At 37.1% G+C, this 23,885-nt stretch overlaps 1 protein-coding gene across 4 annotated transcripts in view; it reads left to right on the plus strand.

Moving 5' to 3' along the window:
- Window positions 1-23,885, plus strand: part of LOC146398773 (uncharacterized) — a 765,729-nt gene that overhangs the window by 620,768 nt on the left and 121,076 nt on the right. Inside the window, exon 1 of one of the 4 annotated variants that reach the window (XR_014817273.1) lies at window positions 3,375-3,486. The exons of the other annotated variants lie outside the window; for them this stretch is intronic. The gene's annotated coding sequence lies outside the window, so the exon portion shown is untranslated. Of the gene's footprint in view, window positions 1-3,374; window positions 3,487-23,885 lie in introns of those variants that run through there. 4 annotated transcript variants of the gene reach the window in all.

A 23,885-nucleotide genomic window follows, 5' to 3' on the forward strand; every position in this document is an offset into this window, starting at 1 on the left:
ATTTGAATTCAACATTTAAATGTGGCTGATTAACTCATTAACCTTTACATTAAAAATTCTATTTCACACTGTGTACTACACTGTAGTTCAGCTGTGGTTCAGGTGTTACTTAATTAAATCTTAGGCCAAGACATTTGTTCAGCGATTCTCTATTAATTCATTTATTAGGAGACCATAAACATTCAGAACAATACCCAGGTATATTTTAATAATATTTTTTATTAAACAAGTTTCACTCTTCATAATATGCCTGTTTGGATAATTTGAAAAAAAAAGAAATATTTTCCTATAATGAGGAGGCATAATTATGAAAGGCTCACGGCTTTCAAATATAAGCATGACTGAAATTACAGATTCTTTATACCTGGTATGCATTTCCATTTCAGTTTTATATTATACTTCACGATATAATTTTCATTTTGAAATTTAATTCAAGAAAATCTAATTGAACTAATGACATTCTATTTAAAGACAGATATTTATAAATCAGAATATTTTTCTTCAATTGGAATAAAAATTCTGTCTTCTTATGCTTACTATAACATTAGGAGGTAAATAAAAATTAACATCTTCATAAATTAAAAAATGGAAATACTGGAATCATGGTTTGGGTTCTGCCAAGCATAAAGATAAGCTAGCTGGCTATTTATCTATATAACCATCTATGTATCTTACGTTTCAAATATATAGCTGCTTCTGAGAGTGCCTTTTCCCAAGATTTCTGTTACCGTATGACTTTATCACTCCCCTCAATTTCTTAGTAGTGAAAACATTAAGGAGAGGTTTTTTTAATTATAGTATTTATAATTTTTAATGTTTCATTTAAAAAATGAAACAATAACTTAAGGTACAGATTAGGAAGCATTTTCAAGTTTACTAGATGAATGCATTTTGAAAAACATAGTTTCCAGATGAACTGAATTGATCATAGAAAATCTAGAAAATGAAATTTACTAGCAGAAGCATATACAGAAGTCTCTCCAATAGAATATTTTAACAGCGCATACATAATCTGCCTACATAGCTTATTTTTAATGCAAGTAAAATTTGAGGTCTGGTTGTTCTAAGTTTAGAGTTGTAAAAAAGAAGGATCCCCACATCCGAAAACAGGTACATTTTAAACCGTCTTTGCAGTTATGATCCAAATCTCACAATTTGATGTAGGGAAAGGCAAAACTTAGCATCTATTTCTCCTGGCTTTTGGTTCCAGAGGTTTTAGATTTCAGGCATATTTTATCTAGGCCTGGTTGTTGTCTTTATCCTTCGAATTATTAGCAAAGTTTAGAGTCAGGTAGCATCTAGTTTTGAGAGATCGACCCTTACAGCTTCGTAGAAGTAGCAAAATTGTTTTTCAGACTCGTACTTCATGTTTTTAGTAGAAAAGAGAGAGTGGAAAACTTGATGAGAACAGGACTTTAGGTTGGATTTCTCTGCATCTTTGGGTGAAGCAGTGAAAGTCCCAAATAAGTCTATGATCTCATTTTCAAGATTTAAGCTTAGACCCGGGAAGACCCGGCCAAGGGAAGAGACAGAGAATAAAAAGCATTTAAAAAATAAATAGGAGTTTCCGTTGTGATTCAGTGGTTAACGAATCTGACTAGGAACCATGAGGTTGCGGGTTCAATCCCTGGCCTCGCTCAGTGGGTTAAGGATCCGGCGTTGCCGTGAGCTGTGGTGTAGGTCGCAGACGCAGCTTGGATTCCGCATTGCTGTACTGTGGTGTAAGCTGGCAGCTACAGCTCCCATTAGACCCACAGCCTGGGAACCTCCACATGCTGTGCGTACAGCCCTAGAAAAAACAAATAAATAAATAAATAAAACAAACTAAGGAAAAATTACTATTTCCTTGCTGTTCTTAACATACCCATTGAAGACAGACCAATGTAAGAGAAAGCAGTCTATTTCTTTCTATTACTATTTTATTTTGTCTTTTTAGAGCCACACCCACAGCATATGGAAGTTCCCAGGCTAAGGCTCAAGTCGGAGCTGTGGCCACGGGCCTATACCACAGCCATAGTAACATGGGATCCAAGCCATGTCTGCGACCTACACCACAGCTCAGGGCAACTCTGGATCCTTAACCCTACGAGTAAGGCCAGGGATTGAACCTGCGTCCTCGGGAATGCGAGTCAGATTCGTTTCAGCTGAGCCGCAATGGGAACTCCCTTTCCTGTTACAATTAATGAGACATTTTTGGATGCCCCTGGATCCCCAAATATATGTTATAAGCTGAGAGTGTGCTGTGGCTGGGAGCCGAGGCCCCGTGGCCAGGGCAGGGTACCCAGGGTACTCTCTTACGACATGAGCTTCGGTGTACCATGATTCCTGTGCAGGTTACAGAGGACATTTTAAAGGCTTAAAGGCATACCTTGGAAGATTTGGAGATTCCTGGAGGTGCCTGTCATGGTTCCCCATGAGTTAGACAATGATCCTGGGGAGGGTATCCTGTCCTTCCATCCCCACCCCGCAAGAGCACGGCGCTCATGCAGATCCGGCGAAAATGAAAGACTCCAACTTGACATTCTTACCTGACGTCCACCAGATCTCTCTGTCACCTGGTTCTAATTAGGATGTTAAATGGACCTTTTAGAATTGCTCAAGCTCCTCTTTGTTGTCAGTTAAGCAGTGTGTGATTCCAAGAGGGGCAAAAGAGGGCGAAAAGAGATACCTGGCTGGGAGAGTAGGTCTGATTCCCAACCCCTCCATTCGACTAGCTTCATCCGTTTAGTTTACCAGCCAGTGGGTCAGGGAGACTGACACAAGACTGCAGGGATTAAACCCTTTTTTCTCAAGCACTTTAGTTATCCCTGGTCTGAGACAGTCAACACAGGAGGTACAGCAGGCAAAGAATGCCATGATGGACATGGTAGCTATCTTCTTTCCATTTTAAAGTCAAAACACAGCCAGGCATAATTTTAATTTCATTAAAATTAAAATATTATGATAGTAATTTGGGTATCGAATGACTGTCTAAAGTTTTCATTAAATAGGGTGAACAGGCAAAAAATGAAAGCTGGTTAGAGCATTTTGTTCGGGTTCAATGCATCATACATTACTTGTGATACTCTCTTTTCCACTATTCTTACACGTTCTTGGTAAGAGTATTATATGCGTTTGAAATACCTTAGAACCCATTTTCGATATTTTGTTTGTGAGTAGAAAATTCACTGAAAATTAGCCACAGACTAGATGAGGAACATGGGTTTTTACATCTGAATATTCTCTAAGGCTTTGGCACCTGTGGTCCAGGTGTCTGCCTTGCCTTTTATGGTCCTCCTTCTCTCAGCATGACCTCGCTTTCATTTTCTGGGCACCGGTGCATATGCTATCCTTCTCCTGTGTCAGAAACCACTAGCTCATTCCTCTCCTCTCATAGGGAGTGTCGCGCCCTTGGTGATAGTCAGACATAAAATAGAGGGAACCTCCTTCTTGGAATGCCTGCCTGGAAGAAAGCCATCCACCAGCCAGGAGCATCTCAACTACAATGTGAGTTAGAAACACGTTTTGTTTTCTGGAAATCAAAGCAAATTTTTGATGCAGTAGCTGGTTGCAGTTGAGGTTCCCAGAATGTGAACTGCTTGAAATGTAGATCTGGATTTGTTTCCTTTTTTTTTTTAAAGGCTGCACCTGTAGCTAGGGGTCAGATAGGAACCGCAACTGCAGGCCTACGCCACAGCCACAGCAACGCTGGATCCCAGCCGCATCTGCAACTTAGGCTGTGGCTTGCGGCAAAGCTGGATCCTTAACATACTGAGCGAGGCCAGGGAGGGAGACTGCATTCCCATGGACACTATATCATGTTCTTAAGCCATTGAGTCACAGCGGGAACTCCTGGATTTGTTTCTGAGTCTCAAATTATGCTCAATATGTAGCATGGCCATATTCTCCTATTTTTTAAAAAATAAATGCTATGAAAAATATAAATTCTTCATACATAAACTCATATGTGTCTGACTCCCATTGTATATAAATATCTTATTTTTTCAAAATGTATCTTTTCAAATATATATTATACATGTTTGCTGAAGTTTGTTTTCTTGACAGTTTATTTTCTTGTGAAGTTAAGGCCCGATTCTTCTATGGATTAAGAAGCAATACAAAAAAAAAAAAAAAAAAAGCAATACATAGGAATGGAGTGAGGGAAACTTAAGTTGTTCTCCTCTAAAAGGAAACTTGTAAAAACTGATGTGTTGTGAACTATAGCTCACATTTTTTTGTGCTAAATGTTAAATTGTATTACAACTCGGTTGTGAATTTTCAGCTCACCGCTTAGTAGAAATATTATTAGATGTTATGCTTCTTGAAGCCAAGGGTTGTATCATATTCATGGTTTTTCTTAGATAAGTTCACAGAGATTGTATCTTTTAAAATAATAATTCACATTCATCTCTTTCAACTGAATTATCTGACATATTAATGTTGTTTTGAAATAAATTATCCAAAAATATTCAGTGTATTCAGATTTTTAGCAATATCCTATTCGAACAATAATGAGAAATTCATGGATGGGTGTAATTATAAGGAAAATAAGATCTACTGAGTTGCTTTACTACCTGTTGAAAAGAGAAAAGAAAGGACACAAATACAGAATGAGTATGGGCCACAGAAAAGGTAAAACACAGCAAGATTTTCTCTTGAACAGATAAGAATTACCAGCTGCAGCATTCATCTAATTGGAGATTCCTTCAAATAGAGGAAGCAATTTTATTTATTTATTTATTTATTTATTTATTTATTTATTTATTTATTGCTTTTTAGGGCTGCACCCGCAACACATGGAGGTTCCTAGGCTAGGGGTCGATTTGGAAGTGTAGCCGCCGGCCTACACCACAGCCACAGCAACGTGGGATCCGAGTCGCATCTGTGACCTACACCACAGCTCACCGCAATGCCGGATCCTTAACCCACTGAGCGAAGCCAGGTTTTGAACCTGCAACCTCATGGTTACGAGTCGGATTTGTTTCGGCTGCGCCACAACGGGAACTCTCAGGAAGCAGTTTATTACAAGGAAACAGACATTGTCTCATGGAATCCATGGAAAATGTAACCGATCATTAAAATTTGATGGAACCCAGGAGAGGATATGCAAAGACAGCACATTCTTCCAGCCCATTTGTAAGGCTCTGCTTCTGCTACCGACACACTTTTCTACTGCCCTTCCACCAGAGACAACCAGGCCACTTAAAGCTCTTGGGTCTGCTTTCTCTTTGTTGTTGTTAATATTAATAACGTTTGACCTAACGTCGTATATCTAAGATATCTGTTCAACAAATAATCAATGTAAATATTATGAATGATATACTTTGGGTTTGTTTTATCCTTTTAAAAAATTTAATTTTAAACCTGTTTTAGATTTATAAAATATTTTCATTGAGAATACAGAAAGTCTCAAACACGAAGGTAATCTTATCATAATGTATTATATTAGGATGGTTCATTGGTTACAATTCAGTGGATCGACTTTGACTCATTGTTATTAGAGTCCCAGTTTTATGCCTCGATTTACACAGTTCTTACTCAATGTCCTTTTGATGTTCTAGGATTCCGACCAAGGTACCACTTACCATTTAGTGGTGATGTCTCCTTGGGCTCCTCTTGCCTGGGACGGTTTCTCAGACTTCTCTTGTTTTGGGGACTGAGAGTTTTGAGGAGTGTGGTCAGATATCTCGATCGTAGAATGTCAGCCAGTTGTATTTTGTCCGCCGTGTTCTCATAATTAGACTGTGGTTATTTATGGTTTTGGGGAGGAGGGCAACAGAGATGAAGTGCCACTTTCATCGCTTCGTGTCAGCAGTTCATACGGTCAGTGCACCACGGTTGATATGAAACCCGGTCACTTGGTAGGGTGGTGTCCTTAGGGCCATTGTCAGCTCCCTCCTGTCTATACAGTACTCTTTGGAATGAAGTCCCTGTGCCCAGCCAACACTTAAGGGAAGGAGATGTACACAAGTATCTACAAAATTTTTTTGGCTACTTCCTCACAAGAGATTAGCGTCTTCCTCCCTATGGATTTATTCAACCGTTCATTTACATCAGCATGGGCTCAGAGATATTTATTTGATAACCTAATTTAAATCCGGTACTACTTTCTTTTACTGGTCAAATTGTTTCAGATTTACTTTCTGAGGGCTCTTTCTGTTGGATTTGGGGTCCTAAGACATACCCCGTCATTTGGGAGTTTGTCCCATCTCTTCTTCCTCCTTGAGCACTAAAATCAGCCATTTCTCCAAGGATTCCTCATTCCTTGTATTAGAAACCAAGCTGTGGCTGCTACGTGTTTTCTTTGCTAATGGGGCATTTTTTATGTATATTACAGAATATTTAATTTCTAGTATTTCTTTTTGATCCTTTCTTATGAGTGGCTTTTTCTCTGCTTAGATTACCCATCTGTTCTTATATATGATGTCTTTTTTTTTTATTAGACTTCTTAACAAAGCAGTCCTTGTTATTAACTTCTCCGTGTGCTAATGCCCACATCTAAATTTGTTTCTGATGGTTATTCTCTCTTAAACTGTAATTTCCTTTCTTTTTGTAATGTCTGATAAATTTTTCTTGAATGTGGAGCAGGATATATTGAGTTATCAGAACGGAGTCGTTTAGCCTGAGTCAACCTCACTAGGAGTTGGCTGGGTTCAGCATTTGCTGTAGCCGTGTGGACATAAAAATCATCTAACACCTTTGTTTTTTGTCTCTCATGTTTACTTTGGACTTGCAAAAGTAATACTCCTGGAAGAAAATCTGCATCTTGCCACTTTTTTTTTTTTGGCTGGAATCCACTGTTTTGATATCGAAGCCCTTTCATGGTGGCGGTAAGTGAGTGAGAGGAAGCGCTCTATAATCTTACGGTTAAATCGCAGTGTTTTAGCTGGTCAGTGTCTCTGGGCTCTGATGGCTACAAATTCCTGAGCTCAGACACCTCCCCTCGCCCCTTAATAAGACAGAAAGATTGAACAGGGCTGGCTTAGAAGAAGCACCCTTCTTCCAGGTAAGATAAGGCTCTGGTAAAGTCTTTTCCCCTGAGAGTGGGTCTTGGTTATGGAGAACATTTTGGCAGGATTTCACAATGATTTATCATCTGCTCTCCTGGCCATATCTGTGAAGGCATCTTCCTCAGGTCTTCACTATGAGAATTTTGTGGTGTTTCTGGAGGTATAACCCCTGAAAGTGTGGTGGCCAGGAGTGTCTCACGTTGAAGGTGACCCTCCAGAAATTCATCAAAATGACCGTGTAAGTGTTTCGGCCAATTTATAGGTTCAGAAACTTCTATTCTATGTAAGATTGGGGCTGTGGCTCTGTGGAGCTATGTGTTTCTTCAGATTTCTGCATGTGGTTTGTCCTGGGTTCTCTATTCTCTGATATAACCAAGAAAAAAATGATTTTTCCATCTGTTTAGATTTTTCTTCTGCAAATTGGAGCCATGACTTCTAAGCTCGTTACGTGTTAGAGTCGAAACAAAAAATCTTGGCTATACTTTTTGTCTTTTCAAGAGAGCAGATAGATTAAGATTTGTGATGATCTAATATTCTGAATACCTCTGAGATGGACTAAGATATGTAACACAGGTTTGTGTTGTTTCCAAGTGGCTATTTTTTTGGTAACCTGTGGGTGAAGAGAGGGACAGGTTCCTTAAAGTGTGGAAATAAGCACCCAAGCCAGTATATGTCTCCTGCAAACTGTGCAGTGCTGAAGAGGGAACTTGCAAATACAGTGGTCTGAGAGGTTTGACTAGAATTCCTGCCTCCTGGGTTTTCAGTGGGAGGTGGCTTGTGGAAAGCATAAATTCTAAAACAGATGTGTTCTAGCCCCAGATTACTAAACAAGAAGCACATAGTCTAAACAAATCTATTCACTTGTCTTAAATGCTACATGTTTCTCAGTGCCCTAGATCAGTTGCTTTGGGGGATGGTGTCAGCCCTCGGTAAACAATATATCAGGAGCAGCCTTTTGTTCATACGTAAAGGGCAACAAACCCTCACCAAATTTTAGTGGTGGTTGCTGTTTTTCATCTTTTTATATTCTAAGAATAATATTTTAACATCTGTACCTTGACATAATAAATGCTTTAAAGGAATCTAAAATAGGTAGTTTTACATAATGGCTAAATATGAATTGGTAATAGGCATATAACACTAATAGACAAAATAATAATGTGAAGTTTTACATATTGTTTTTATATATTATAGCATCTTCTATGGTGATTTTGTTTTCCTTGGTAGAAATGCCATTTATTGACATTTCTCTTCATATCTACTTTGGAACATGAAGCTTGATATCTCAATACATAGTTCCGGGTAAAAAAAGAAAATAATGTTCTAACTAAATTATTTGCAAATTATCATGGCTGAGGATCAGGACACATCCATATGTATTCTAGGGAATCCTAACTACTATCATTATTTAATAAAAGTTGGTAATTATCTTCCAAGGCATTTTATATATAGGCTCATTAATTTTGACAAAGGCAGTGAGTTCTAACAATCTCATTTACCTTACTGGTGTAGACTCTAATTTTAAATGTTGTACTTGGCACTTTCAATAATATATATGTTTTTTATTTCCAATAAATGCAACTGTGTAGTACTTTGTACAGCCACAGCTCAAATGACTCAAAAGAAATGATTAGCGCTAGGCTGAATAAATAAAGCAATGTAAAATAAATCACAGTGGTAAGTTATTTGGGTTATATATTTCCACAAATATGCAATATTTTAAAATTCATACGTGATATAACATAGGTTCATGTATTAGTTTGTTAGGCTGTTTAAATACCTCTCCTCTCCTGAAGCACTGTCCCAGTATTCATGCCCTTGTCTATTCCTTTTCCACATGGACTCTTGACTTTTGGCTTCTACACGTGCAGTGCAAGTGGAAGCCTGAGAAACTATTGCCGGCTTCTAGAGATTTGTAAGAAAATGATATCTGTTTCTCTAGTTATTCAAACCATTGTTATTACAGGTGTATTTTAAATAAACATTCCTAAAATATGTGAGAATTAAAACACAACTGAAAGGGAAAATGGGAAACTACATAATAGAAAAATTATAACCAAAATAAGGCTGAGTAACTATACTAAGAGTGAATAACACAAGCAAAGTAAGAAAAGAGTGTCATGATTTAAAGGTAGGTTGGTTGTTTAACCATTAATATTCTAAGTATGTATATACCTAATAACATTTTTAAAGTATGTAAAGCAATAATTAAGTAAATTATGAGAAGAAATAATTAATAGGGTAAAGAATTAAATAACATATTTTAATATACGAAACAATAAAGCCCTCCCAATAATTGCAATGTTCCCCTTGTATCTGGAAGAAATTTTGAAAATCATACCACATGTTTGTGGTAAGACATACCAAAAAATTTTTAAGAACGTGATGGTAGTGCAATCAAGATAAAATTCAATAATAAGAGGATAATTAAAGGAAAAAGGGCCTGTGAAATAAATTTTTTAAAACAACCAAAGAAATGCAAAAGAAAAATAAGATAAAATCAGAAATTAATTAGACCTTAGTGAATGGTGATGAAATAAAAATGAAAGTGAAGGAGTTCCCGTCGTGGCGCAGTGGTTAACGAATCCGACTAGGAACCATGAGGTTGCGGGTTCGATCCCTGGCCTTGCTCAGTGGGTTAAGGATCTGGCGTTGCCGTGAGCTGTGGTGTAGGTCACAGACGTGGCTCGAATCCCACGTTGCTGTGGCTCTGTTATAGACGGTGGCTACAGCTCTGATTCGACCCCTAGCCGGGAACTCCATATGCAATGGGAGTGGCCCTAGAAAAGGTAAAAAGACAAAAAAAAAAAAAAAGGAAAGAAAATAAAAAGTGATTATTCTAATTTTCACAAATGTTTCAGAGAAACTCAGACTTTCCATCATGGCTCAGTGGTGAATGAACCCGACTAACATCCATGAGGATGCAGGTTTGATCCCTGGCCTTGCTCAGGGGGTTATGTATGGATCCGGTCTTGCCATGAGCCGTGGTGTGGGTTGCAGACTCAGCTCAGATCTGACTAATGCTGTGGCTGTGGTGTAGGCCGGTGGCTATAGCTCTGATTCGAACCCCTAGCCTGGGAACCTTCATATGCCCCTGGTGTGGCCCTAAAAAGACAAAAAAAAAAAAAAAAAAAAAAAAAAAAAAAGAGAGAGAGAGAGAAATTAAATTTGGGAAAAAAAAAAAGGCTCAGAAATTTTTGTTTGTTTATGTATCCCTAGCTTGATCAGTTCAGCAGGGAGAAGAAAGGCAATAAATGGTCAGGTAAATTTGGAGAAAAACTAGTAGGGTAAATATATATGAAAAAACACTCAAAGATATAAACTGAGATAATAGCCTTGGCATAGACAGGAGAAAAACTTTAACGTTAAGAATAAAAGATTGAATAAGTAAAAATGCACAAAACACATTTTCAGTGGAAACAAGATAAGCTAAGGAATTTATGCATATGATGCAACCTTTTGAGTACAAAAAAAAGTAATAGAAAGAAGAGGAAATGCAGAATTGGCCTGGAAGCTCAAGGAGCATGGAGAAGATTTGAAAAGATTTTCTGTGGTCTATAAGTCAAAGTCAATACAGACTTAATTAAAAAATAGTAAAGAATAAAGGGATAGGTTCGGTTAATCTGACAGACTTCAACAGGATGTTATAATTATTTCACTATGAGCTATGTTCAGCAGTCTAAGAGTGAGAATTTGGCTGGGTGAGAATCCAGCCGTGACCATGGGCACACTCGTGGTATTAAAAAACCTAGGGAAAGATGCCAGCACACAAGTAAGCTCTTTGTCTTTCAGTATTTGTACTATGCTGTGTCTGGGTATGGATATCTTTGCATTTATGTTACTTCGAGTTTGAGTTCCTTGGATATGCAGATAAATATTTATCAGCGAAAGTGAAGTAGTTTCCAGCCATAATATTTTCAAATATTGTTTCTGCTGCTTTCTTTCTCTTCTCTTTTTAGTCCTTCCCAATTATGTGTATTGTGATGCACTTTAAAGCATGCCACATTTCTCTGAGGTTTGTTCATTTTTCTTCTTTCTATTTTCTGTTTTCAGGTTGCATTACCTCTATCAATCTATCAACTTATCTTTAAACATTCTGCCAGTTCAAATATACCCTTGAGTCTTTCTAGTGAATTTTATTTCAGTTATTGTAGATTTGAAATCCACAATTTCTATTTGTGAAATGAAATTCATATTTTATGACAAGATAGGGAAAATATAAACATAAAACATTTCCTCTGCCCTTCGGCCTCCTCTGTCCCCTCTCCTGTCCATGATGTATCTGCATCATGCACAGACCGTACTCTCCATCAGTAGAAATAACCTGCTCAACCATAAAGAGCAATGTTCTCTTACCACTGACAAGCCCACTCCTTAAAACATATTCCTTCTTAGTCTTTACGGGACCACGATGGCCCATGACCCACTACCTGCTAGGTTGTGTGAACTGTCAATGTCATTTAATGGACCGTCTTCTGTCTCAAATGCTTACATAACTATGCTTTGATCTCTACCCAACGGGACAATTCTCAGAGCTTCCTGGGAGCTAATTCCCAGCTTGTAATCCTCAATTTGGTTCGAATAAAATTTTCCTTTTCTTTCTTAGGTCAACTAATGTTTCATTGACAGATTTTATTCTTTTAATAATATCAGTCTCTGTATCGTCTCTCTTTCATGAGATTTGATTTTCTCTATTTCCTTGTCTTCATGCCTTCCTTTCCTTTTCTAAGCATGGTTTTCTTTAGTTCTTTGAACACCGTTATAATGAGTAATACACAGTCTTTTCTTAGATCTGCTCTCAGGTCTCTCTCACAGAGGCCGTTTCTGTTACCTGCTGGTTTTCCTGTGTATGGATCAAACTTTCCTGCTCGGTATACCTCATAATTTTTGGTCGAAAATTGGGCATTTAACGTAATAGGGTAACACTGAATACTAATATTCTTCCCCCTCTCTGAGGGTTATTTCTTACTGTTGTTTACTTGTTTGTGACTTATTTAGGGAAGACTAATTCCCTTGTACGTTCAAGTCTTCTGTAGTTTGACAGAGGGTGCAATTTTGGATGTGTGCTTAGACACCAGGAGAACAGCAGTATTTGCACGTCTCTGTCTTTTCTCCTGGTTTTTCTTAAGCTGTCCGATTTATTTGGTTTTACAAAGCCTCCTTTACTATCAGGCACTAATTCCTAGTTGATTTCTCTCTTGTTGGCTATGAAGCCCTGGGGCATCACTCCTCATTAGTCTGATCCAATTACATTTGGGCAGGGGTGGTTTTTGAGGTCATTTCTTTGAGGTTTGTTCTGAACCCAAGAGAACTCTCCTTCGCTCTCTCCATTCCTGATTCTCTCTGGTAAATTAATTGGTCCAGGTTTATCTTGTTGCTCTTAATTAAGAAGAGCAGTTGTTTTCAAGAACATTGGTAGATTTTAACTTGCCCTCTTTCTCTTTCAAGTAAATTCGGTGTCTCTGGGGAGAGCTCCAGTGTTCTTTTCCTTCTGGACTGTGTCTCCCCCTAGGCCAAATCCCTGAGTCATTACTCTAGGTGCTGGGTGTGGTGGTACCTCAGATATTAGGATTTCTTTGAGAGAATGAAGGCAAGGACAGCTGGGGACCCACAAGTTTCAGCCTGAGTATCAGGGGAGTAAGTTCCATCCACTGGGTAGAGCTGGGTGCAGAAAAAGACCCCCAGTCTCTTAGCAGAAATTTAAGAGCGTTGGAGAGGATGGAAAGTGCTCATATTCTGTCTCTCCAGATACAGGAAATCTTTATTGAGACTCGATGGGAAAGGGAGTCTAGAGTAGAGCTTGTAAGTTTTGCTAGGCTGAGGGAAGTCGGGATGGAGGGAGCAGTTATGGCTCAAAGGCCACAGAATTTGGCTCTTCGTACAGAGTTTTACAGATTTTCTTGAATAAATGTTTCTTCATTTCTTTAATGCCCTTAGGACAATTTCCAGACTTTAAATGGTTGTTGTTAATGGCCTTCACTAGCTTTGCTTTGCTGGGGAGTAGATCTGTTGTCCTAAGTGGGGCTGATATCTGAGAAGTGGAATCCCTCCATTCTGGAATTCAAACTAAATAAATATTAAAATTGAAGCAATGGAAGGTGAGTTGTTTCAACAAAGAGAGGGACCTCCGAAATCACTTTCTTAGAGTTACAGAAGACTAAGGTTAATTCTCAGCATCTGCTCAAGTATAAATTTTGTTTCCCATCCCTTTATAAATGCAAATAATATAGATATAGATAGATGAACCAATAGCACTTGCTTTTTTAAAGTCTACTGAATAAATAACCGTATATGAGCAGAATTAATAAATAGGATCTGAAATTGACCAATGCACTAATTTCTAGCATGACTGAATTATCTAATGTCCTTTTTCAAAAATATGGTTGCACTCCAACTAAATCGTTGTGTATCTGAAAACTTAAGCAGTCTCAACAATTACTTGAGACATAATTGCATAACTTTTCATTATTTGTATTTGCCAATTTTGTATTAACAGTAATTGAACTGGATTATTTGTTCATTTCAACCAGTGGAAAAAAGCCATTATATACTGTGTTATGTATCAGAAATCTAGTTAGTTTCGAATGGTGGAATATTGTTTATTTTGTGGATACATTTCCCACAATTGAAGCATGAACCTTCTCAGTGATTTTGTTAGGTAGGATAGGGTAGGGACTCAGACCCAGGTGATTCAAAACAGGCCATTTATAGTTGCCAAAAAAGGAGGCCTGCAATCAAGCAGTGAGGACACTTGCGGATACCGAAGGCACGCTCTTTGGAGCACCTCCCTATGCAAATGAGGCACGTACCTATGCAAATGAGCACGTCCCTATATATAACCTGTTCCCCGTGCAGATAAGGCATCCCGCCCCAAACCAATCAGAGGCTCAGAACGCATCTCCATACAGAGATCAAACAATACTCAGCCCTTAGGCACAGCGCAGCCGGGCTGGGCTGGGACAGGAAAAATTAGTGGGCTTGGAGAAGGATAATTGGGGTCCCCAAACACATCCACCGTATGGGGATATAAGGAAAGACCCAGTTGCAGCCAGAGCCACTCCCTACCCCAGGACGGCCTGCTCTCTCTGAGGGTGTAAATAAAATTGGCTATACACTGCTGCAAACCTGACTCTTGATTGCGATCAAGACTGCGATCTCAGAGGCAACTGCGGGGAGCATTTTTGGCTTAGGGAGATGGACCGGAATGGCTCATTAAAGAACACCCTATCAAGAGCTGTAACTTTTGAACTAGGGTGCTGTCACTGGGAGGGGAATTCCCATTGACCTGGAGCCACTGCCGTCCTGAGCAAAACGCTCCTGCTGGGAGAGAGCACCTGCCTCCATCCCTGGCGGCGAGACTGGTGGCTGTGTCCTGTCACTGCTGCAGCACTTCCCAGCCGGAACAACCCCACCCCCACATCGCCTGCACCTCCAAATCCTTGTGTTTGGGCAAGAACCAAGAGAAATAATGCAGAGGAACCTGACAAACCATGGCGACTAGGGTCCTTGCAGGTTTCTAGAAGGAAAGGGAGGACCTCTTTCTGTGCCATCGGACCATTGCCCCTCAGCCTTGCTTTTTCTTGCCTAATATAGCCGATGTGAACATGGCTGAAGCAATTACACCAGCGGCAGAATTCCAGGTTCTTGATTTGATTTAGGAGTCTTTTTTGACATAATCCCTTTGACCAGGGGAATGGTATTACTCTGACGGTCTTAGATGACCAGGGAGCCTGGGATAGGATCAAAATAGATGAGAAGAAATGGAACTTGATGATAACCATAGTATCTATAGTGGCGCTGAAGAAACTTTATAAGCATTATGTCAGGAGTTCTTCAGGAAATGCAAATGTTAATTATAATTTTACCAAATATTAAGAATCAGAAAATTTATATACATATATATATATCACTAATCTATATCTATACATTTCCTTGTGGAATAAAATGTCCTCCTCATACTAGGGAAAATAAATTTGTTATAGCATAATACTTTGCATGGCCAATATTGTTAAAAAGCAGTTTGGGGGGGGTTTTGTTTTTCTTTTTTGTCTTTTTTTTTTTTTTCTATTTTAGGGCTGCACTCGTGGCATTTGGAGGTTCCCAGGCTAGGGGTCCAATGGGAGCTATAGCCGCCAGCCTACATCACAGCTACAGCAATGTGGGATTCAAGCCGTGTTTGGGACCTACACCACAGGTCACAGCAACCACGGATCCTTAACTCACTGAGCAAGGTCAGGGATTGAACCCGCGTTCTCATGGATCCTAGTCGGGTTTGTTAACCATTGAGCCATGAAGGCAACTTCGATTTCTGGGTTTTTAAAAAATATTTTTCAAATGGAAAAACGAATCTTATAGAAATTACACTTTTATTATTGATTTTTCTGTTAAAATAATGTAAGTTCATTTAAAACGATGGGAATCAGAAAAGAATAAAATTAACATTACTGATAATTCAGACTCATAGAGTTCAATTTCTCAATATAGTGGAGTGTTTCCTTTCAGTCCTTTTTCTATATAAATGTAATTATAAAATTTAAAAAATGACTTTGGTATCAACTGTACAATATATCTTTTATCTCGAACTGTGCTTTCTTCACTCATAATGTTAAATTATGAGTATTTCATATTGTCATTAAATATTCTTCTAAAGCCTGTTCAATCAATGTTTGTTGTTCTTGATGGATTTACCATTATATATTTAATCATTTTCTCTATTGTAGTGTCATCATTCTCACAACTCAGAATAATATTGCAATGAATATCTTTACTCATAAACGTTTGTTCATACTCTTTATTTTTATTTTGGGATTTTTTTGCTTTGTAAACACTATTCCTACTTTGAGTGCATATTTTTGTTTTACTGTTAGCTCATTGCTCTGAATGCCTTCCATCTTAATGAGGTTCATTTCATTGAGAATGGACACTTAAGCTACTCTGTTCTCACCTGCTTTGTTTTTTGATATATGTCAACTTGATGATCAACTTGATCAATTGATAATGATTTTGATATCAATTTGATTATATGGCCATAACAAATATTATTTTGCAAATGTTTACACTTACCGGTGCTTCTAAGATTGAAAAGGGCAGAAATATCATAAAAGTTAAAAATGTACCAGAGAAGCTAGTGGCTTGGAGGGAATAGCAGAGAGGAGAGTAGGGGAGGGGAACATTGGTGGGAATGTCCCCTGGGATATTATAGCATCATGGCTCAATATTTATTTTTATATTTCTAAATATTCTTATACACAAAAACCCAGGAAACTTATTTCATTTTTATAGAAAAGGGCACATTCTACCAACAACCAAGTTTTAAAAATACTTTTCACATTTTATCATAGTTTAAGTTTCTAAAATGATGCATCAAAAATGAATGGTTTTGGATGGACAAACCAGAAGTGGTACAAAATGGGAAAAATTATTATTTTTATTTTATTTAACAAAACTGTATTCTATTAGTTGCATTCTTATTTTAGATGCTGAAAAAGAACCATGAGGATACTACTTTGGAACATAAGAGAATGTTTTATTTACATTTTGAATACATATTCCAGTCCAGTTATCTATCGGGAGAGATTTAATATTCCATTCATTCCCTGTGTTTGGACTGAGCAGTGTAGTTTTATTCTTCTGCCTCTTTTGGTATCAAAATAGGCTGCCTGAATAAATAAAATACTTTGTTAAATCTCGAGAGAAAATTCAATATCTATTGTCATTTTGAATGGCAAGACATTTATCTTACAAGTTCATGTGGCGCATTGAAAATGGAAAACAAGCCTGGTTACCAAATATGGATTTGGCAGTTATGAGAAAGAGACCCTAAAAATATAAAGAAAAATAATTGTAATTATCTATGTCCAATACAAAAATTAACCCACTCAAATTGCTTTTTTTGTTTCCCTGGTCTCCTGTCCTTCTATCTGAATGAAGCAGGTACTTATAATTATATGCAGCGGTGCACAGGGTCCTTCTTCTCCCCGATACCAAGCTTTAATGAATTTCATTATTCTTTTTTAATTTACATACTCTTGCAGAATAAAGATTCCCAAATCATTAACTAATTTGATATGTCTGAAATACCAATTCAATTGTCTGGTCTCCTGAGATTTTCAAATATCTTGTTCAAACACCTCTTAACTTAGTTTCTTAATTAGATACACCGTGATGGATGGGCTTTTATATCACCGTCTCAGAGGGACAGCAAATCAGCCTAATTTTTATGACAATTTAGGAGACTTAGATTAAAAGTCTTTTAAAACAATCAAGTCAGAGTTTGTGAAAAAGTATTTACACAGTATTATAAAATATTTGAGTTCCATGAATAAGTATTTAATTTATACAGATCTGAAGTAATATAGTAAATGTTGAGAATGCTAAACATATCCTGTTACTAAGTAGAAAATATTGCTAAATGAGATCTAAAAATATATTGTTTTTTTTGGTTAAAGGAGAAATACTACTTTGCAAAGATTCATCAGGTTTATAGAGAAAAGAATTAAGACTTTACAGAGTATAATAAGCAATACTATGAAAATTGTTGAAAAACAGTACATATTTTTGTACGAGCCTCCACAGGGGCTGAAAACCATATATTTTTTCTATATCATTTCTTTTCTATATCAATAGTAACTATTTTGTTAGTTACTTCTTTATAAAATGAATATAAAATAATATATCCATGTTAAAAAAAGATTGAAGAAAAAAAGAATTGTGCATGTGTTTTTCTAAAAGTTGTCTATATTTTATAATGGTATTAAGAATATTATGGTTGTAATATTTTAGTGATATATATGTATATATATCAGAATTCTCTTTTATGGATTATATTTTAGAAAATCCCCATTTAAACTCCTCAAGAATTTTATTCATTTTAAACGGTTTAATTTACTTTTGTTAGTAGGTTTAGTTCTCCTTAATCACTGAGAGGAAAACAACAGGCTATATATAGTGTCACTTTCTACAAACTAATGAGTACAATGTAGTGATAATTTTAGAAAAATGTTGGAAATATTAATTTTGTCATATTATGCCATTTTATAAGGACCTGACAAGGGGCAGGCACTCAAAAAATATGTGCTAAAAGAAAGTATTCTAAAATACATTTTTATCTTCAGGATATTCACTAAACTGTATATTTTCAGCCTGGTCAAGAACTGTAGTGGTGGTGAAGTGATGCATTTATATTTAAAAAGCCAAACTGATTAAAAAGACAGAAGCAATTAAGTACTTTAATGTTCTCACACATGTTTAATTTGGCGTAATATAACAACCTATAAATTATTTTTATAGTATACATTATTTTCTTGGTAACTCCTATATAAACTAATGTGTATTAGGTAGCACCTTAAGCAAAAGTGATGGCTTTTAAAATGTAGCCAATAGATGAACTGTTTTTTTTAAAGCTTCTGAGTTTGGAATTTCCAGAAATGGTCTACCAGAATCTTTTAGATGGAATAGGATGATGAGGTGGCAAGAACATTAAACTGGAATCATGACTTAAGGTTTAAGCTTCCCCCTGTTATTAACTTTACAAAATAACATCAACTTTGGGGACCTCAGTTTATCTCTGCTCTCAGGAGACTGGGCAACGTCATCTCATCTATGAAATTCAAGGACTCTGAAATTGTACTTTAGTGGTTTGAATATTATAATTTAGGTTCATAGTAATTATAAGTGTGTGGCATGTGTGCACTGTGCACACAGAATATATATATTACGCACCTCCTTTATAGATGATACATGGAGAAGAAATGTGTAAAGATCACACACATTTTATTGATGATATATACTGTATTCTATAGATAATATACAATATTTTTGTATATATCATACAGTATACCATATATGTGTTATATGGTAAAAATAGGCAAGCAATAAACCAAAGTTGGCCAACTGAGTCTGAGCACAGACAGGGAAGGGATACTAAGTTTGAAGCAGAGCCTTGATCAGCTATCATTTCTTTTTTTTTTTTTTGCTTTTTTTACTGATCATACGTGCCGCATTTGGAAGTTCCCAGGCTAGGGGTCAGACTGAAGCTGTAGCTGTCGGCCTGTGACACAGCCATGGTAACGCTAGATCCAAGCCTCATCTGCGAACCACGCCGCAGCTTGCATCAACACTGGATCCTCCAGGGATCGAACTCACATTCCCACAGAGACAACATTGGGTTCTTAACCCACTGAGCCACAGCAGGAACTCCTATTATCGTATTTCATTGTCTGGTAGAAACTGAAACAGTAGTGGTTTTATGTTGTAAGTAAAAATCAGTCTTGGTGAACCAGTGAAAATGAATACATTTGAAAAATTTTAGCACGCGTGTGAAATCGGGCCACGGAGACTCAAATGCAATAGGGCCAATCTGTGTGCCAGTGGATTCCTGCGGAGGATAAGGAAGACTTTTATTTTCATTTTATTCCTATGAAAAATCTAATCCTTGAGGGTTCCTGCAATTGTAGGTTTCTGTAGGGATGATGTCAGATGTTTTTGTAGAATCATCTCCTTCTGATAATCAAGTGAAAAGTGATATTCAGTAATTTCATAAAGTAAATGAGAACAGTGAGGTTAACATAAAATTGAATTAGATTCCACAGACCAATATAGAAATGCTCTGTTCAAGAAGGTAAATTTGATAAAATTTTAGTTAGAGCCCCTCAACCCCCCCACGTGGTAGTTAATTCCCACAGATTTTTGGTGACATGTCATGGTTATTATAGGTGCCAATTCTGGGCCTTAGAGCAGCATTGCATCTTTGGGGGGATTTTCCTTTGCAGGCAGTTGGTGTTCCACTGCCAGTGGAGAAAGAAGTTTTAAACCTTAGGGTGGGAGGAACTATCACCAAATTCTTAAGCCAGTGGAGTTGTTTATGGACGCTACTGTGTGAAGAGGCCAAAAGATTCTAAGCTGAGCTGGACCCCTGACATGAGATATTTCTGGGGGTTAGATACCCTAAAGTTTAAGAGACCATTTAGAGAAAAAGTCTAAGTTTTTCTTTATATTTTACCTCTATTTCCAAGAAACCTCTATAAACATTCAACCCCAGAGTCTTAGAAATTTAAGAAACATTACCATGTTGGCAAAGATGGTTGTTTGGTTTGTTTTTGTTTTTTTTCTTAATAAAGAGAGTTACATCGAGAAATGTGATATTGAAAAATTAAATATAAAGAGCTCCACATATTACTTGTGGAATTTTGAGGGCATTTTAAGAAATAAAGGAAGAGAAATGCAGTATAATAAACTTACAGTCACCTTTGTGAAGGTAGGTTTGGAATTTTTGTAATTTGATACATTATTAAAAAGGTGTCATTTTATTACTACAAACTATATAAAAAGTTATTGCTAAATTTACCCTAATTCATCTGGTTGTATTCATCCCCCCCCCCAAAAAAAAACCAGTTATTGAAACCCTAATCCCAATGGGATGCTGTTTAGAGAGGAGGGGACTTTGGGGGGGTAACTAGTTTATGTTTAACTTTTTAACTAGTTTTAACTTTTAGGTTTAACTTTTTAACTAGTTTTAGTTTAACTTGGGGGGGTAAAAGTTTATGTTTACATCTTATAAAAGATATCTTCTATCTTTCTATCCAGGTTTATCTATTTCTCTATTTCGTCTTCCAAATAATTTATAGTTTTCATCTGTTATAAATAATGAGTCTTTTCTTTCTGCCTCCTGTTTAAAGATTTTCTTCAAAAGTCTAGAATTTATTTTAAAATTCATCTCTTTTGCAAAGTTTACAAGTAGCTCAGGCTTATCTGCAAACTTACTTCAGCTCATGTTCAGTCAACAACTCTTTACTTTTGGTTAATTTGTAACTACCTTCAAGGAAACCAATATGTAAAAATCTAGATTTATACACTTAATAAATTAGGACACAATTGTTTTTAAAAATTGCCACATTTTCTTTTTCTCTCTTTTCTTATGCTGTTTAAATAGATGACAAAATTAACTGTATTTCCAGAATATATTATCCTGGAACTAACATATTATACAATTCTGGCTTGCAGCAGCCTTTGCCCATCTTCAGCTAATCTTTAACTCAGCAGTGAGTTTTCCTGTTTAAGTGTAAGTCAAATCATCTTGCACTCTGCTCAAGGGCCTGTAAGATCTGCTTCCTGTTCTGTTTCCCTGTTTTTTTTTCTTGGTATTTATCACTGTTAACATAATATAATTTTACTTGTTTTTCTTACTTATGAACTGAATCCATCTCGAGAGGACAAGCTTCCAGGATGGATTTTTTAGCTGCTTTGTTCATTGCTGCACTCTCAATGGATGGAAACAGATATTCCACATCGCCTTCCTCATCTCTTTCAATAAATAGTTGTTAATGGGAATCAGTGATTAATAGTCTACAAAAGACACTCATGTAAGCATAAGGCGGAGCTGATTTTTCCCTAGGACGCACCATCCTTTTTCTGCTTATCTCCTCTCGGCTCCAAGATCAGAGATGCTCACCTCTCTGATCATCTCAAAGACACCTCCTTACCTGAGACAGGAAGTTGGAGAGCAGAAGGAGGAGAAAGAGAGAGTTTTATGTCTTATTCACGTCCTTTCTCACCATGGGGATTCTGGGATTCTAGTGGGATGGCGTTTTTCTAAGGGCAGAGCTCCTCCTCCTTGACTTCCGCCCTTTGGGGCTCTAGAAACCTGTTCCCCTTTCTGCCCCTTGAGACCAGGTGATGCTGCCTCATGCAGTTAAACATGGATTCTTCCTCATTTCCTGTGGATTTTTCTAATCTGCTCTCACCTCTGCTAAGAATCTCTTTCTTAAATCTCTTTCATCTGGTCTAACTTTCTGTTAAACCCTTTTGAGAATGCCTGAATCTCTTTCCTGTCTAAATCCTGTCTGATAAAAACTGCATTGGAATATTGAAAGTTCACATGAATCGTAAGAGAAAGTCAATGTAACACCACCTTCAGGAAGAGCGAGAGATCGGTTATCTCCATGGCAGATATTGATAACCTTGGACAAATGAAGAAAAGTGCCGAAATCCTCTGGGACATCAGTTTCTCCATTTATCCAAAGAAGTTATTGGCTAAACATTTTTCAGACCCTTTCAATTGTTTAATGCACATTATTTAAGTGAAGAAAAGTATCACAGCAAGAGTGTATGAGGACTGGCTGTCTTAACTTTGCTAAATGATACAGAGACCCATTCGTATCTTGGGAGACATCATCTTTAATTCTTCACTCCAGTCTTGCTTTAGCTTCAGATTTCACTGCCTTTACCACGGCTTCCTGGTAAAATCAATGTACATTTTTACAGGTTGACTTTGGGACTTACCATGTTCCATGTTTGGGCCAGTGACGTGCTATCAGGCATGATGAGAAAAGATTTGTTAAATATGCCTGGGAAAAATGGCCTGTCCTCCTGTGCTTCTATGGCCTGTCATGAGAATCATATGTCTCAGACAGTCACCTGTCCAAGGAAAATGTAGAATCACATGGAGCAGATCTGAATCCCAACAGAAATTTGAAGCTAAAAGCAGCCAACCTATAGCCTGAGGCAGAACTGTCTCACTAACTAGAGGTTGTGAGTGTGAGAAAAATGCATGCTGGTTATATTAAGCCATTGATATTTTATTGTTTCTCTCTTCTTCTAAATGTTACTAAATGGAAAATTAATACAAGATTAGAATTAAATTAAAAAGGAAATTTAAGTAAATTAACCAAAATGCCAATGAAAGAAAACAGTGATACAAGGAAGATTCCTGCCTTTTTTTTTTTTTTTTTTTTTTAGAGCCGACACCTGCAGCATATGAAAGTTCCTAGTCTAGGGGTCAAATCAGAGCTACAGCTGCAGGCCTACCATCACAGCCACAGCAATGTGGGATCCAAGCTGCATCTGCCACCTATTCCACAGCTCACTGCAAGCCAGATCCCAACCTACTGAGCCAGGCCAGGAATCGAACCTATATCCTCATGAATCCTAGTCGGATTTGTTTCTGCTGTGCCACAGTGGGAACCCTGGATTTCTGTTTTTTTACCATGAACTGGTACCAGATTTTTCCTTTACCGTAAACTATTTACAAATTGAAAAACGCATATGGGACTACTAGCTACACAAAATCATGAGTCATAAGAGAAAAAACACATCAGGCAAATGTTAGTTTTTGCCTGACTTTCTGCCTGGATGCACTTCCCAGATAAAACTGAAAGGAGCAAGCAGAATATAACATACTGCGTTGAAGAGGCAGATACACAAATTTGGGAAGGTGTATGGGCTGGTACGTGTGGGCCAGAGTAGCAGAGAAGAGGGTTTATGCAGAGAAAGAGCTCCAGAAATATGCGTATTGTTTTGCTGAAAACTTCAGCTGAATACTAAGGTGTATATGCAGAGAGGTTTCTATAGGCCAAAGTCCAAGAACTCAGTAACTATTTGGAGAAATAAACAGCGGTCTTGGATTGTCACATCTTTGTAGTAGGGCTAAATTATGCCTAAAATAAAGGTACACCAGATCCATACTAACAATTTTTTTAAAGAATGTCAAGGAATCTGCTTGATCTGCAAGTAACATAAACATCTTCTAAAACAAGCTTATGCATTTTTTAAAATAATGCAAAAATTATACAATAATCGATAACAATATTCACCACATCTGAAATTCAATAAAAGTACTATTCATGTAAAGAAGCAACATACTAAGTCCAAAAAAACTAGAAGTGTTCCACAGAAATGGTCTAAAATTGGGAAAGGTAATAAAGTTGTAGAGAGACCTTAAAAATACCTGATAAATATACTCAGTGGTTTAAACAAAATTCTCAACATAATGAGAGAAACAATATTTTAATAATTAAATGGAATATATAAGAATTAAAACTATAATGTCTGAAATAAAAATTAACACTATGTGATTAGTTCTGACTAAATAATGGAGAAGAAAATATTATTGAATTTGAA

Source organism: Sus scrofa, chromosome 10 (assembly GCF_054392235.1).
Source record: "Sus scrofa isolate SSC_HxYL_T2T_F1_AM1 chromosome 10, Sscrofa_HxYL_maternal_Yorkshire_Landrace_v2.0, whole genome shotgun sequence".
In the NCBI taxonomy this organism is placed as follows: domain Eukaryota; kingdom Metazoa; phylum Chordata; class Mammalia; order Artiodactyla; family Suidae; genus Sus; species Sus scrofa.